This window comes from Lepisosteus oculatus, chromosome 23, assembly GCF_040954835.1.
Source record: "Lepisosteus oculatus isolate fLepOcu1 chromosome 23, fLepOcu1.hap2, whole genome shotgun sequence".
In the NCBI taxonomy this organism is placed as follows: Eukaryota; Metazoa; Chordata; class Actinopteri; order Semionotiformes; family Lepisosteidae; genus Lepisosteus; species Lepisosteus oculatus.
In genome coordinates, this window is record NC_090718.1 from 3,906,544 (window position 1) to 3,923,104 (window position 16,561).

Here is a 16,561-nt window from a genome sequence, read left to right on the forward strand (position 1 = left end):
ACCAGCAGAAGAGGCTTTCATATGGGTGTCCACTCCAATAATGAAGCTCCACCCCTGTTCCTCATAGTTCACCGACCATCATCAAAGGCTCAGTAACAATGTTTTAACATGATACCTTATATGTATTTAAGCAAAAAAGACCAATAAGATCCGAGATCACTCACATGCGAGAGCACAACGCAACTTTAAAATTCACATCGAGACATAGATTTCACCGTTGTTGATACTAGCAATAGATTTGTTATGTTACGCCTTAATAAATGTTAAACTTTAGTTGTGACCAGAGGAAAAGTCACACAGTTCAATGGAATTGAAAAGCTACATGTAACAATACATTTTACCTGACTACTTACTCCATTAATGATGTCGCACCTGTTCGAGACAATCAGGAAACATTAATCAGATTGAGAAAATAAATATCGTAATATTTAGAAAATGGTCAGAGATTCTTTTATAAAGTAGCTACGTACCTGTGCCATTCTCCCGCAACCCTTTGTGTAAAGAGCCACGCTCTCCCCCAGAAGGGCTGGTGGCTCTTAGAAGTCTATCGCTCACTTCTTTTTGGGAGCAGCTTTCTTAGCTTCGCCCGTCTTGGACTTCATGGTCAAGAAAGGCGGAAACATACCACATTAAGAAGAAAGTCTGAAAAGTAGAAAAATACATGATATATTTAGTTTGCTTTTTGTTCAGTGCCATTAACACACTCCAGGACCATTATTCCTGGAAGAGAACGGGCAAATTTTGAGTGAAATTAAATTAAAGAAATCATTTATTCTTGGAAAATAGTCAAAGCACTTATTAAAATGGAGCATTACCTACATCCCTTTATGAGATGTTATTAATCTTTGCCACATGCAACCTCTTATTTTAAAATGAGTTCTTTTAATGGTGAGTCTTCTATAATGTCTTTGAAATGACAGTAGAGAGTCATCAATTCTGACATTTCTAAAAAAAAAAAACCAACTGTATTATTTCGTATCCTACTCTTCCCTAATCCTTCGGGGCCGCTCCTGCTCATTTTGAGTAAAGTTTTGGTGATGTTACTGAATGATAAAGACTCCTTTGAGCTTTCTCAATACTCAAACACCATCAACTGGCTTTTAATTTCAATTTCCTTCTGTCATTTTTAAATGCATATTTGTGTTAATTATGCCTGAATATGTATCAAATGAATCTCCACCTGTTGATTTATGTATGATCTTCTGATCAATCTCAACCTACAAACTGTACAAACACAAACTTTAACCTCCTCCTACTGCAGTTCTGCTTTCTTATAGACCCATTGTATACAGCATAAGCCCCACTAATTCACACACTGTTCACATCAACTCCATCAGCCCTTTACGGTTAAGACCACAAACACTAAATAAACTGTCCACAACAGCAGTAACATGAGATCTGCCTGACCCTCCCTGATAACATGTGTAGAATTTAGTTTCATCCTGTCTTTCTATAGGTTTGAAAAACTTTCTCAAATGCTCTACATAAAATAAAGCCTGCTCTCCAGGCTGTCTCTCTGGTCTCTTGCTCACAGTGGGGTAAACATCCTGTGATGGTTTCTGTATCGTGGTGTAGACTCTGTCTGGATCCATAGATCTGACTGTTTGAACTGAAACCAGTGAAACAGCTGGGCACTCGCACCGAGACTCTGTCACTGAGACAGCTGCAGTCTCACCCTGCATCTCTGGCACTGAGGCAGTAGGACACTGAGTGTCTGTCTGATTAGAGAGATGCTACATTCCTGGAGAGAAAACAGGAACTCAGAAAACCCCCTCGTTTCCATATTCCTCATAGTCTGCCTGCTTTTCAGAGAGGGTGTGACAGAGAATCATTAGACAAAAATAGCCAGAGGGAGAAGCACAGAGAAACACAATCTCACAGAGCTTAATCCCAGAGCGAGAGAGGCAGAGATCCTGCAGGAGAAAGACTGTTGACTCTGTGTCTGGTCAGGTAGCAAGAATATTATGAACAGCCTGTCTTTCTGAACTTCATCCAGGTGGATGGGTCAGTCAGCAGGACAGTAGGACTTGTGTGCCCCGAGACTCACAGTGTGGTTCTAACTGGTCAGTATTACCACAGGGGCAGTCTGTGAGCCTCAGGGGTCCAGTCCACAAGGCTAGAAGGAGGCGGAATCCTAAAGAATTATGAAACAGCATGTCACGGTCGACATCCCCTCCTCCAGAGGGTGCTCTAATCCTCTCTAGATAGTCCTTTTAATTATTACTTCCTGGTGTGTCTAGTTAAGTCTCTTATTTCTTTAAGTTTTCTTTCCTCCGGCCTTTGGGGTCTCAGCTTTGGAAAATGGTTGTCTCATGGCCTGCCTACCACCAGGCTTCATGGGGGAAGTCTGAGGGCATAGGCCAGTCGTAGTCACCCTGACCTTCTGAGCCCGGGGCCTGGGACGAAGCCCCGTATTCCTGGTTCTTGTTTTCTTGTGTGTCTGTCCCCCTTTTACTGTGTAGCGGTAAAAGGGGGACAGACATTTCTTGTGAGAATGTGACAGTTTTGTGTGACAGCCACTACTAGACGAAAGACACCACATGGGTGCGATCATTACAGTGTGTGCTACTTTTTCTGGTGTGTGTTCCTTTCTAGTGTGCACCTACAATTTTTAGTGTGCGTTCCTTTTTTTAGTGTGCACTCCTTTTTCAGTTGTGTGCTCCTTTTTCTAGTTTGTGTTTTCTTGTTCTTGTGTGCACTCTCTTTGTTTAGTGAGCTCTCCTTTTTCAATTGTGTGCATTTCTTTTTCTAGTGTGTATTCCCTTTTTATAGACTGTGTTCCTTTTTCAAGTGTGTTTGCTTCATCTAGTGTGTGCTCTTTATTCAGTTGTGCGCTCCTTTCTCTAGTGCGCGTGCGATTTGTTTTTAGCGCGCTCCCATTGCTATTGTGCACTCCCTTTTTCTAGTGTGCGCTATCTTTTCCCAGTGTGTTCCCTTTTCTCTGGAATGCTGCTTTGTTTAGCGTGCCATCTTTGTCAGAGAGTGTGTTCCTTTTTTTGAGTATGCACTTCCTCTTCTCGTGCACTTCCATTTTTATAGTGTGCACTATGTTAAGTGAGTCTATGCACTCCCCTTTTCTAGTTCTTGTTCTCTTCTAGTGTGTTCTCTTCTCCTAGTGTGTGTTCCCTATTTCCAGATTGAACTCCATTGTGTAGTCTGCACTCCTTTTTCTAGTGTGCGTACCCTTTCTCTGGTGTGCTTTCCCTTTTTCCGGTGTGTGCTTTTTTTTCTAGAGTGCACTCCTTTTTCTAGAGTGTTTGCCTATTCTAGCAAGCGCCAGTTCTTCTAGGGCGCATTCTGGTTTCTAGAGTGCCCATCTTCTTGCAGTGTGTGCTGTCACTCTTCTAGATTGAACCCCTTTTTTGAGTGGGCGTTCTCTTTTTCTAGAGAGTTTCCTGTTTGTCGATATCAAGTGTGTGTTCTCTTTTTCTAGTGTCTGGTCCCTATTTTGTACTTCAGTACAGTGCACTAGTGTTAAAAATAATGCTGTTGACTTAAGAACTTCCTGATTATTCAGTTAACCAATTAAGGGATGTGGAATAATGGCACAGTCTAGGCATCCATTTTGTAGAAACCAACAGCCTTCTTCTGAGCAATAGCAGCATGATATTATCGAATCCAACTACCAGTACCAGATACTAGTAAGTAACAAGGCTACATGACTCAAATACTGTTCTCTCATTTGAATTTTCTCTTGTTCTTGTAACTTCTTAAATGAATGTGACTAATAAGAAGTACAAAGGTACTAAACTGAGTGTATGATAAACATTTACAGATGATCTTGGTGCAGCATTAAGATAAATCAGGTTATAGAACAGTAAGTGTCCTGCTAAGAACTTTAGATCCCACAGCTCACCAACATATTTGTAAATTATTTTATTCATATTCCTGTGGCCCTCAAATACTGATAAGGATTAAATGCACCAGCTGTGATTACCCTGATGGACATGGAAAAAAAGGATTTTGAAACCTGTAACTCGTGGTAGCTTTTGAAAACATGCTCGATTTCTTCCACATGTTTTCGGACGGAAGATAAAAGACGAGACAAAAAAAAAAGCTACCTGCCCCGTCAGCCGGTAACCACGCCCACTTGAATGACATCCCTCGCAGGCCACGCCCCGCTCACCTGTGAGCCAGGTTCTGCGAGAGAGGAGGGAGCTGAGTGAGTTTGTTCCGCGTCTTTTCATGACTAGTTTTATTTTTCCTTTATTTTAATGTTTTATTTAATTTTAAAGCTTTCATTCATATTATTACATTGTCCACACCTCGCAGGAAGATGTAAAGGGGTAAAACAGTTATTTTAGATAGGCGCTAAATAACATTTTTATTGTCTTTCTTTCCCAGCGCTTCTCTCATTTTTAGCAGGACACTTGTGTTACACAAACAACGTGTGTATTTCTTTGACTTCGAAGAAAAACCATGTTGTAGCAGTAAAGACACTGTTGTATTGGCAGAATGAAAACGTAGCTTTTCAGCCTTTTTCTTTATCTTAATTTTCTTTATCAAACATTTGAAATTTGCTCACAAAATCAAGCGTGCCCATTCATCCAAACTGAAAATAGCCTACCTAGAATTGTAAAGTTAGTTTTGTCGTTGTTTTCCAGAGTATTTTAGGTAATATCGTTCTTATTTTCTCGTTTAAAAATCGCTTTCAAGGAATACTGCTTAGTTTAAATGGTCTTTAATTTAAAAATTCTGTTTTCTGTGTGTTTTCAGTTTAGTGTTTTCGTGCAGGACAAGTCAATAAATAACGAGAGTATCAACATAAGTTAAACATTTTATTCATTTTTACACGTATCTTATTGAAATATGTTCTGCGCTATCTGTCCTGGTGAAAATGCTGTTTGCTGCTTAGAAACCTTGGTTTTAATTATCATTAAATGATCTTCTAAATACAGGTGTACTTGTATTTCCAGTTTTAGGGGGAGGACATGCTTGGCTGAGCTGCTGGAATTATCTACAGTATGTATTAACCTATTAATTCGTTAACGCGTCTCATATTGAAGTGCAGTATATACTGTATCTACTGAAAATCGTTGATAAACGTGATACACCTTGTCCAAAGTAGAGTCAAACTAGGCGACACGACATTTCTTCACGGCAGAAGTTGTTCTGACGCGACAAAACTGTGCCTGCTGTTTATGTAAAACATAAGAAACCGTTGTTGCTTCCAAATTGCACCACAAAATTAAAACCACGGAGCCTATAAAGATTTGGATTATATGTTCGCGTGTTAACGATGTTTTCTCAGAAAAGGAATATTCCAATCAAAATGGAAATTGTAAAAAAATAACAATTGAAGGTGATAGTATCGTTCTAATCGATAAAAATGTACAGTAGCTGTATTGATTGTGCCTTCGTTATTTTGCACACTTGAATAGCAAGCCTTTACACTGATTCTTTAAAAAATGTTCTGCTCTATCTGTCCCGGTGAAAACGCCGTTTGCTGCTAGGAAACTTTGGTTTAAATTATCTGTTAATGGTCGTCTAATTGTTGTTGATAAACGTTATGTACCTTATCCAAAGGAGTCAAACTAAGCCACACTAAATTTCTCCATGGCAGAAGTTGTTAAACTGCTATCACTTTAGCCCTTTTTGGGGGGGTGCGCATAATATAGATTCATAAGAAACCGTTTTGGCTTCCAAATTGCATCACAAGAATTAAAACAATGGAGCCTATAAAGGTTTGGATTAATTGTTCGCGTGTTAACGAAGTTGTTTCAGAAAACGAATGTTAATCAAAATGGAAGTTGTAAAAAACATTTGAATGTGATAGATTCGTTCTAATCGATAAACATGTAGAGTAGCTGTATTGATTGTGCCTTCGTTATTTTGCACACTTGAATAGCAAGCCTGAATACTTCAATATCTGTTCAACAGGAGCATTTCGCGATACAGCAGACTAAGTGCTTTATTTCAACTGTAAATCATCTTAAACTGTTTCATCTTCTGAACGTGTCAGTAAATACGGAAGCTCGATCTAACTAGCTGGTATAAATGCGAGATGCTGTTTGGAACAGAAAGCACAGCTAATACTGATTTCTGTTGTTTTGCAGGAAAGGCAACGAAGTTCCCGTCTTCACTCTGGTCGCTGCCTCGACAGATCCCTCGGAGAAACAGTAACGTGCTGTATGTTTATGTGCTTTTCCATGCAAATGTTTTTGTACTCTGTTTACTTGTAAAAAGTCTTTAGCATTAATGTAGCCTTGCTTTGACGCCTTGTAATTTAAAATGTGTTAATTTTCACTTCGAGTCCGTGCATCGCTCGTACCGGAATGCTTTGTTTTGTATGCCATTTTCGCTCAATAAATTGTTTATTGGATTTTGATGTGTTTTGTTCTTTCTGTTCTCGTGCAGAGTTCAGTATCCCCTTGGTCCTGAAAAACCCCGGTGTTGGTGAGTTTTTTGGCGGAGAGACTTTACTAACAGTTTCTGAGGAACACTGCGAAGGGCTGTTTTTTCCTTGTTGTCACTGGCCGCAAGGGGACACCCTATCGCTTTGTGACTTGGAAACTGCAGAGGCTACCCCCTTGTTAAGTCTGTCCAGATTTTCCCGCCAAAAAACTTAGTATATACCGGGGTTCTTTCAGGGCGTGGTCTCCTCCCATCAATCAAACCGAGCCCCGTCTACTCCTCTTTTTGGAGAGAGGGGCTGGCTGATTGACTCCAGCTCTAGCCAAGCCCACTCACTCCCAGCAGGAGGGGAAGTCAGGTTGGTGATGGCCTAGGTCCCTGCAGAGAGGCAGGTCTCCTGGTGTGGACTTAGAAGTCTGTCAGTTGCAAGCTGTGACTGATAGGCTGAGTCCGCCCTGGGTGCCTCCTCTCTCTCGGGCCAAAGCCACCTCCAGCCCGCCTTCCTCTCAGCTGGGAGTGAGGGGGCTTGGCTAGAGCTATCCTCCCTTCTCCTCCCCTAGGGGCTGTACCTGGGCTCCCTCCTAGGGACCCTAACCCCCCAGAGACTATCTAAAAAGGCGGGAAAATCTGGAGCGACTTAAAAAGGGGGTAGCCCCCGCAGTTTCCAAGTCACGATGCGATAGGGTGTCCCCTTGCGGCCGTGGCGCAAAGTACAAAACAACCCATCGCATCGTTTCTCGGAAACTGTTTGTGCTCTCTCCAGATTTTGCAGCCAAAAACTTACAGCAATGAGACACCAGCCAGAGTAAACCCTCCCAACACACCTTAAAAAATAGAAGACAATTCAGAAAATGCAAACAGTTTTTATTGCAGAATACAAAGCACAAACAGTAGCAGCAGTCAGCAGGAAACATTCAGGTTAAGAAAGTCAATACATCAAGGAAAAAGATACATCACTGAGTCGGTACATTACAGATCAAGCCACTGGTGTCCAAAATGAAATTGAAGGAAAAGCACACACTGTCAAGAATAACTTGCCAACGCACAAGGAGTTGCTGGAGCGGAGCTGGAGAGGATATAGTCGGAGCGCCGAGGAGCAGGACCCGCAGAACTGAAGGCAAAATAAAAAAACATCATTAACAAGATATCGGATTTGCAGAATCGATTCGCTTGACTTTCTGAAGTCGATCAACTTTTTAAAGAAGCTAAAATAAGAAACCAATAAGTAATTTCATTAGAAATCACAGATATTGGACATCTCAGCCCCACTACTCCTATATTTCGAAAATTCGTTCAGCCACACAGAAATGCAATTCTACTTATAAATTTACAGCGTGCATCATATTCGAGTTAACTCCCTGCTTTGAAAACCGTCGTTAGAAGTTGTATTATTATCCGTCTTTACCCAATGGATTCAATAGACTTAGAATCTGCGACTTATTGTTTCCCATCTCTATTCAACAAAAGCACAACGAAACGAAAAGAAGCTTGGTATAAACCCGTTCTGGTGTTAAAATGCAGGGAAGCAGGTGTTGTCTTACGGAGTTACATAAATAGAAATGGTATAGCGAAAGGTAGCAGTACTTACCCTGGGCTAAAACAACTTTCATAACTCCAGGCGCGTTCTTGAAATCCTTTGTCACCTGGAGAAATAAAATAAAACACGAATCAGTCAATTCAATGTTTTAAAAATTGTATAATTTCGGAGCGGAAAGCTTTATTACGCCTCGAATCCGTAAAGAGATCCAAAAGAAACTGACTTTATAAAGCAAATGTTTGAAGCTAAACTACAGCACTAGAGACATAAATACATCATTAAAATAATTATAAGAGAGATAGTATATTACAGATCAAGCTCTGGTGTCCAAAATGAAATGTAAGGAAAAGCACACACTGTCAAGAATAACTTGCCAACGCACAAGGAGTTGCTGGAGAGGAGATCGTCGGAGCGCCGAGGAGCAGGAGCCGCAGAACTGAAGGCAAAAGAGAAAAGTTAACAACATACCGGATTTGCAGAATCGATGAGCTTGAAGTCTAACTTTTTAAATAAGCTGCCTGAAGAAATATACAATTCCGCTGAAATTCACTAAGAAAACAGTCCCACTATTCCAATATTTAGAAAATACGTTCGGCCACATAAAAATTAAACGCTACAAATACATTTAAGAGAAAGTGCCACTTACAGCGGGTATCATTTTCGATAAAACTCCCTGCTTTGAAAAGTATCGTTAGCATTTGTTAGTGTTATCCATCTTTACTCAATTAATTCAATAGATAAAGATCCAGCGCTAGATCCAGAGTTTTTATTTTTATTCAACAAAAGCACAACGAAACTAAAAAGAAGTTAGAATATTTGTATAGACTCGTTCTGTTTTAAAATGCCGGCAATAAGTGTTGTCTTATCGAGTTACAAAAAAACAGTATGGCGAGAGGTAGGAATATAACTTACAGTACCTTTGAAAAACCCTTTTTATAACATTTTAAATCCTTTTGTCACCTGGAGAAATAAAAAAACATACGAATTCGTAATTTCATCTTAATATTTTAGAAGTTCGGAGTGGAAAGGGTAATAGTCCATATCCGCAATGAATATATTTAAAAATACTTCAATGAAAGATAATATAAGAACGCTTAATTGGAGATGTTAAAACGTCCACAGCACGCCCAAACGGAGAGAACACTAATTTCGGCGTCCTAAAACACAAATTAAACCGAAATACATACAATTAAAATGTAGCAACATGCATAAACTTTGTCTATCTTTACTCAACGTGATGTTTGCATTTTTTAACTTAAAATTAGAAAATTAGAAATAAAACGCAAACGCACCTCACGCCGCAGAAACTCGTCCCGCCGCCATCTTGCCGGGCGCACCTGTGGAACAGGTGGACGGGGCGTGTCCGCTGAGGAAGGTCACTCTGGAGGCGGGCTCGGCTCCTGAAGGACAGCTGGGGATTCAGTTACAAGGGCTCAACACTGACGTTACTGAAGATACATAGACATTTTTACTCACCAAAAAATTAAAAATGTAATGCCTGACGATTTTCAGACAAACGGAAACAATGACATTCACCTACGAGTTTGTTCATCGGGAACGTTTCACTTGTGGCCAGTTGACCGAATCAAGAGAAACGTGCTGGAGAGAGACCCCTGTCGCTCCTAGTTAGGACTGCACCTCTCTTTCACTGCTGATGCCACACCTGTCCTGAAGGTGTCACAGTGGTATAAGGGGCTGCTTTTTAGAATTGAGTCAACAACTAATCATTTATAAAGGACCTAAACCACCCAATTTACCCTGTTTTGGAAGGCCCCGAAAATGGAGCCCCCCAAAACGGCCGGCGTGGTAGAGAACAGCCACTTCCACAAACTCACCCCGACAGCGCGAGAGCGCGAGAGCTACACCCGGGGATAAGATCTCACACTGACGGAGAGGCTCGGGGCTCGAGTTTAACTCACTCTGATCTCTGAGAGTCGCTCTGCTTTCTGAACTTTAGAAGTGTCCAATGGTTCAGCCCGCGGAGCCACCAGGCCGGCCATACAACACACCGGGCATGTAACTCTCTTTATTCAGTCTGAAGCCACGTCCCAGTTCCGAGACCAGATACTGCCCCCTGTTTTCTCGCTTTTCAAACATTAATTCTACAGAGACGCCTTTATAATGCGATTTTCTAGACTTTTTGTGACTGGACACGCCTTGTTTAACTTTTCGAATAGTTAAAAAAGATTCAAGTTTGCCACAGAGTTCGAGAAGCCTTTATGTCATGTGTCAGACGTGAAGTCCGAGAGGTAAAAATGTTTTATTTTTCAAAACAAAATGTCTGAAATGATTCTAATTCTATTAAAACAATTACTACATGAGCGATTCAATTCATCTAAATGTTTTATACCCCAGCTGGCGTCTGGACAGAGTATCCCTTTAGATCCTTTATTCCAGTAGGTGACACGATAAGACATATTTATATTTCCATGGGCGTTTGATAAGGTTAAGAAAACAGAATTGTGATAAAGACGTAATAACAAGTTTTGCAATCAACGGTGCATCACATCGCTCCATATTTTTACTACGAGAGATGCTGTTATTTCATATACTATTAGATAAGAAAGTCACTGTAGTCAAGTGCAAAACGTGCAGGTGGTACAAATGTTGTCTATGAATACCAGACTCCTTGCACTGAACTAGTGGAAACAGATATTTAGAAGTCTATAAAAGACTCATAAAGGTGATCTCTAAGAGACAGATGCATATTTATTTTCAGGAATTTAAAAAGTCATCAAAATTTTATATAGTGTTATATCTGGCACTGAACTAGTGGAAGCAGTGTCCGTCGGTATTCAGTAGTATACTACCTCGCAGTTGTCATCTCTAAGAGAGAGCTCCAAATTCATTTTGATTAATTTTAAAAAGGCATACACATTCTTTACAGTGTTGTACAGCTGTACACAGGTTATACAGTGAAATGTGTTGGGGAACCATTATCAATGAGCGATGTACAGTAATCAAAGGTGAGATTGATTATCAAATCAATCCAACAGTCAAATATCAACTATTCCAACAGTATACCTGTAATTCTTACTACTTGATCCAAAATTGAAAGACAGGAAATCTGAAACACTGTCGCAAGGTTGATACTCATTTCTCACTTCGTGACCTGAATACCCGGTGATCAATAAAGTATATTTAATTGAAAACAAATCGTAAGTGTTAAATTAAAGTTTCAATAATGTTACTTCATCAAGTTAAAAGTATGGAGTGGGATTGTATTTGTCTGTGAAAGACCGTCCGTGTTTTAGGCATAATCTACATAATTACAAATCAAAAGCCAGGTTTGATTAATCTTGTATCAGCTTTCGATTGGTCTGCTTTAAAAATGGTTCCGGCTGCCGGAGTGCGTCTTTGCCTTTAAATAGCGGCTTTGCTGCTAGTAAAACAAAATCCCGGATGTTTCGCTGAATTTCGGTCAAGGTTTCTTTCTATTAAGACAGGAATGCAACGTATCCTTTCTGTTACCATTTAACATTGCTACCTGTAGTTTGAATGCTTGGTCAGGTTTGTTAGTCGTGTTTCGGCAGGTTTTTTTTATATATACTCGCCTCTCCAGGTCTCCGCTTTCCTGTCCTTTACAACCGTCCGAACGCCGAAGCGCAGAGCTCCCGTGTTGCGTGAGACTGGAGAACTGGCCGGTGAGGTAAGAGGTAAGAGGATCCAACTTGTCTACACTGTTTAGCGAGCCTCATGCTTTTAATTTTAACGCCTCCCTCCGAATGAACCGCTTTTGTGCCTTCAGAAAAATGGTGTTACTTTTGTGTTGACAGTCGAGAGGCCAGACACTGTTCCAACAGGTACTGGAGCGCGAAACGCTTTTTTTCCTCCCCTGTTCAAGCAGCAGCAGTCGATCCCGGAGAGCAGCCGGACTCACCTCGCGGTCCCAGGTTACCCACCGTCTCTCCGGCCGGGGCTCCAGTCTGCGGACCACCTGAGCGATTTCCAATACTGTATCATAACAGCCGTCCTGGTTCCTCCTGTTCTGTATTTTCTTGTCCAATTTCTGCAATAAACTGTCCTCGGATTGTTTCTCAAAGGGTGTGTGGATTGCAGGGTTGGGTTCGGGTACCTGTAGTGGAGTTGCCTCATCTACGAAGAGCCAGTTTTCACACATGATCATCCTCCCATTTCTTTAGTGAGCCTGGCTGGTCAGGGTGGCTGTCAGGCATGAATTTAGGGTGCCTCACTTTCCTGCAACCTGATTGTGAAGCTCCAGGTGTTGCTTGTACAGTATGCACACAAAGAGAGGCTGCCTGGCAGTAATCGCATATTGTAGTTTTCAACATAGATCTGCTAACCTCCCAGCCCCTTGTTAGTAAATATTGCTTTTGATCAAATTAGTGCTGATGCGCATCTGAAACACCAAGTCCAGCTTTGAGCTCTGCCCCTGGCAGGTCTACCTCAGAGGGTAGAGGGGGGAGAAATTGAGAACTCAGAAAGGATAAGATACTGCAATGTTAATTACAAAGTGCCTTGTGTAGGAATGCTTAATACATTAACAGAATGTGAACATGTCAGAAAAGCTTAATGTGCTTTCTTGTGGGTAAACATGCCAACAGAAAAATGATCACTGTGCCGTAGGAACAAGTGAGGCTGTCCTCTGAAAAAGCATTGCACAGTTAATTATGAGCCAGTGTGGTGCTGTAACACACACACACCCTCACAATCTGCTTTGTTCCAGATTTTAAGTAGGCATTTTGAGAACAACAAATGAAGCAATCTTACTATATAAAGATTAAGATGTGTATCTACTGAAAGGAGGGAGCACCCAGAAACTCTTCAGATATTTTACTATAAGCCAGTAATGGGGGGAACCATTCAAGTAATAAACTTTTAATGCACATGAAATGGAAGCAAAAGCTCTTTCTCTAAACAATCTATACTGTTCACTATTTTAGGACAAATATATCCAATGTAAATCCACAGAGATTCTCCAAGATATCTGTACAGTACCAACAAGATAAGATCAGCATAAATATCACAAGGAAGAAAATGAAATTTTACTTAGAAAAAGCTATATTTCATAAGGAAAACACTTCTTAGTTTGCTTCCTAACCGAGTTCACATTTTCCTCTTTTCATAAAAAAGCTGAACTGTGAACTGATTCTTTGAAATACAGGAGACATAAAGAGATTCAAGGTTCAGCACTCGTAACTGCAAGTGCAGAGCTGTTACTGAAAACAGAGTATATGTATCAGGTGATACAATGATCACTGTATTGTTTTCCTAACAATCTATTTCATACCAACATTTGTTAAAAAAATAGGAATGTGATATTTTAGAATCCCCTGAAAGAGTAGTCCATAACTCCCTCTTAATGTTGAAAGAAACTGCTGTTAAAAGTGACCTTTTATGAAGGTGAAGCAGCAGACTATTGACTGTCCAGGTGGTCCTCATGATCCTCCCAGCTCAGGGGCTCAGGGGAAAGGCCTGTGACTGACAGCACTGTTGAGAATGAAGAAATACAATTATTCTTCCATCGGTAAAAATGAAAGCAGATTTTACAATGTGACAAGGTTTCTTAGACCCAAAAGTGCTATATACACATTTCATGTCCATGTCAAAATGTAGTAATTGATATTGAAAATCATTATAAGCCTAAAAATCAGTCTGTTTCATGCAACTATAGGTTAACAACCTGCCAAAACATCCCACTTTATTACTCAGATATTTACTAGCCTTCGCCAGTCTGGTGTTACACTGTCCCAGACACGTATATGTACAGACACACACGTTTAACAGCAGATACAAATATAATTCTCAGACTTCAAAATAAGTATTGACAGGTTTGCTGTAGATTGGGGTGTCAGCAGCAGGGAAGGGAAGTTGCTCAAGACCAGAGGACAACATCATCAATACAAAGCCTGCTGTTTAATTATTGTCTGTTTAATCCAAGCCTACTGTTTTAATACTTATCATGAATTAGCTCAAATCATTATCAGCTCAAATAACTGTGATAAAAACAAATTTGCCAGAGAAGCCTAACACAATTAAAGTAGTCGAAAATAATAAATACCAGTGATGGATTTCTGCTCTGACAACGTGGTCCCAAAATCATAGCTTTGATATTCACAACATGCTTTTATCTGACTGCATAAGGTAAGACTGGACTTGGCAGGGTTAGTACAGTAGAAAGTCCAGGAGCATGTCAAATCACCTGTGAGCAAAACTCCCAGATAGTCCCAGATAAAACTCCAAGAGTAGGAGTTGAAATGACCCGTCTGAGCCCTGTAGAACCCGGAATATTTAAAATATATATCAGGAGGCTTTGAACTGGGGCTCCAGTATGGAAATTGTGGGGCACAGGGCTGAGTGACACCTACTTGTCCAGTTTTTAAAACCTGACAGCAAACTTGCAAATCACAGAACATGCTTCTTCAGAACATCTGAGGAAGTCAGTAAAGCAAATTCACTAGAGTTACATTAGACCTTAAGCTCTTTATTTACCTCTCACAGCTGCGCTGATAACGTGCTTCTCCCCCCAAAGGAGCTCAGGGGTCTTCACCCACAGGAGGGACCCTCTTCACCCCCTCAGTGCAGCTCTCCTGGGGGACCTGCAGCAGCTGCTCAGCCACTGCAGACCAGAACAGACTGAGAGGGAATTAAACAGGAGATTCTGGGAGGCTAGACTGTTGCTGTAGAAACAGGAAAGTGAAAGTAATGTCAGACTTTCCATTAAGAATCAAAAAGCTAGACTTTAGATTGAGACATGTTGCACTTCTGTAATACTTATTCAATGAAAACTAAATGAAAGCGTGATGCCCTGTGGGATACAGTCATCTGCCAGGTTGACCAGCAGACAGAACTCAAGACCAGAACACACCTTCGTTAAATTACAGATAAAAAACAAGTCTACCCTGATCAAATAAAACAAACAAATTCAAAAAAAGACTTGTCTCCAAAACAGATGTAAAAAATAAATTTCTTCTCAAATTTAGAAAAAAAATCTTTCCATTTCCACCCTCAAAAAATACATCCAATTTTGTCTTCTTACCAGTATAAAATAAAGTGGCTCAGAAATGGATTTTCCTTTTATTCCTTTTCTTGAAATCAAAAAGAAATGACTTGTTAAGCCCAATTTATCTTTGCCTTTGTTTCTCGTCCTTTCAATCTCTTGTTTCTAGAGAACAGTCTCTATTGCCTCTAAAGGACTTTGTCTTGCACATCAAGAGCTCATAAACATATACCATATATGACAATAATACAACACAGCAACAACAGTAGAATACCATAATACAGAACAACATTTAACAACATTGCTCAGTCAGAATTCAGTCCAGTATCACAAGATTAAAAACAGATAATTAACTAGTAAAGTGTCTAAAACAACAACAATGTGATCCATAGCTCTGAACAATATTTTCATTGTTCAAATTGAATGCTTTTAGGTATAAAGGGAATACAGGAGATCTGGTAACTCCTTTCAGAGAATAGGAGTGTATATTCAAAAAGAAAAAATGAGAGGCATCATCTAAGATTTTACGTGCAAGGTTAATAACACGTTGCTCTGTAAGACATGGTACCGAGTCAAAGCTATATATATATTTTTTTATATATTGATAATAGTTATTGAGAACAGACTTAAGCAACCCGCCATTAAAATCTCCCCAAATTTGGGGGTATCTGGTGATATTAACTCAAGGTCTTGAATATAATGATAAAGTATTTCTGAGGTAGTTTTATAACTGGCATCAGAAGAAATATACACAAGAGTTACAAGAACCAATCCAAACTCCCATGGTAGGTAGGTCTTAAAGAAACAGACAGGAGTTCCAGATCTGGTGATTTAAAGGCGTGTCGGCTCACAATTCTGCCTTTAACTATCTTCTACTATCTGTATGTCTCTTGCTTATTGCTTTACCTTCTTCTTTTTTTCTACTTCTCCCTTCTTCCATTGCCCTCTCTTTGTTTTGCTATGGTTCAGTTTAATACCAAGTCTTTGTTTTTCCTTTGTCTTACAACAAGTTCTCTACATTTTTTTCCAAATGGGAAATCACATACTCACCTCATACAGTCAGATGCAGTTTGTGTGCAGCTTGACTGAAGTTTCTACTCTCTGTCATCTCTGGGTTCGACTTATATGGCCTGCAGGTAAGAGTGCACCTGTGTCTTGTTCCACTACTGACATCATGGTGGTGCTCCATGGTGCAGTACCTCTGTTCTGCCATCTAAAAGTGGTCAAAAGTCTCAGTGAAATCTATGACACTCTTTCTGATATACCTCCAATTCAGTACTTTGCCTCTAGTGGCATCACAAAAATGATAAAAACAGACATTCATAGTTCATATTGTTATTCAAAGTGATGTGAAACTAACCATCAGAAGTTTACTTTCTACACATTCTACCAGTGAAGCAGATGGACAGAGTGATAGCTAGAGAATCCAGTTCATATCCAAACCCTGCTAGAGAAGGACAGTGGCACACATGATCATGACAGAGACAGGAAAACATAAGGGAAGAACTGTTATTTTAAAAAGGGCTTTACTTTGTGCAAAAGAATCAGGATTGCAAAACACAAGGTGTGTGGTGGCAGAGCAGAGGTTCTCCTACTTGCATTGTGGCAGCTGTGTCTTCTAACAAGCTCAGTGTGCAGGATCTCTCTTTCTCAGAAGAAGGAGCCTTCAGGTCTGAAATAAACCACAATCCGAACACTCTCCATTACAA

General features: G+C 40.2%; 2 long non-coding RNA genes across 2 annotated transcripts; both read right to left on the reverse strand.

Annotated features, from left to right (window-relative positions):
• Positions 1-7,201: 7,201 nt before the first annotated feature.
• On the reverse strand, positions 7,202-9,635 carry LOC138224858 (uncharacterized). The gene is made up of 5 exons (XR_011183317.1): positions 9,184-9,635; positions 8,809-8,851; positions 8,274-8,327; positions 7,943-7,997; positions 7,202-7,465 (listed from the first exon to the last, which is right to left on the reverse strand). It is a non-coding gene; the product is annotated as an uncharacterized lncRNA (long non-coding RNA).
• A 3,611-nt stretch (positions 9,636-13,246) lies between these two features.
• LOC138224558 (uncharacterized) lies at positions 13,247-16,059 on the reverse strand. The gene is made up of 3 exons (XR_011183048.1): positions 15,903-16,059; positions 14,345-14,532; positions 13,247-13,342 (listed from the first exon to the last, which is right to left on the reverse strand). It is a non-coding gene; the product is annotated as an uncharacterized lncRNA (long non-coding RNA).
• Positions 16,060-16,561: the final 502 nt, after the last annotated feature.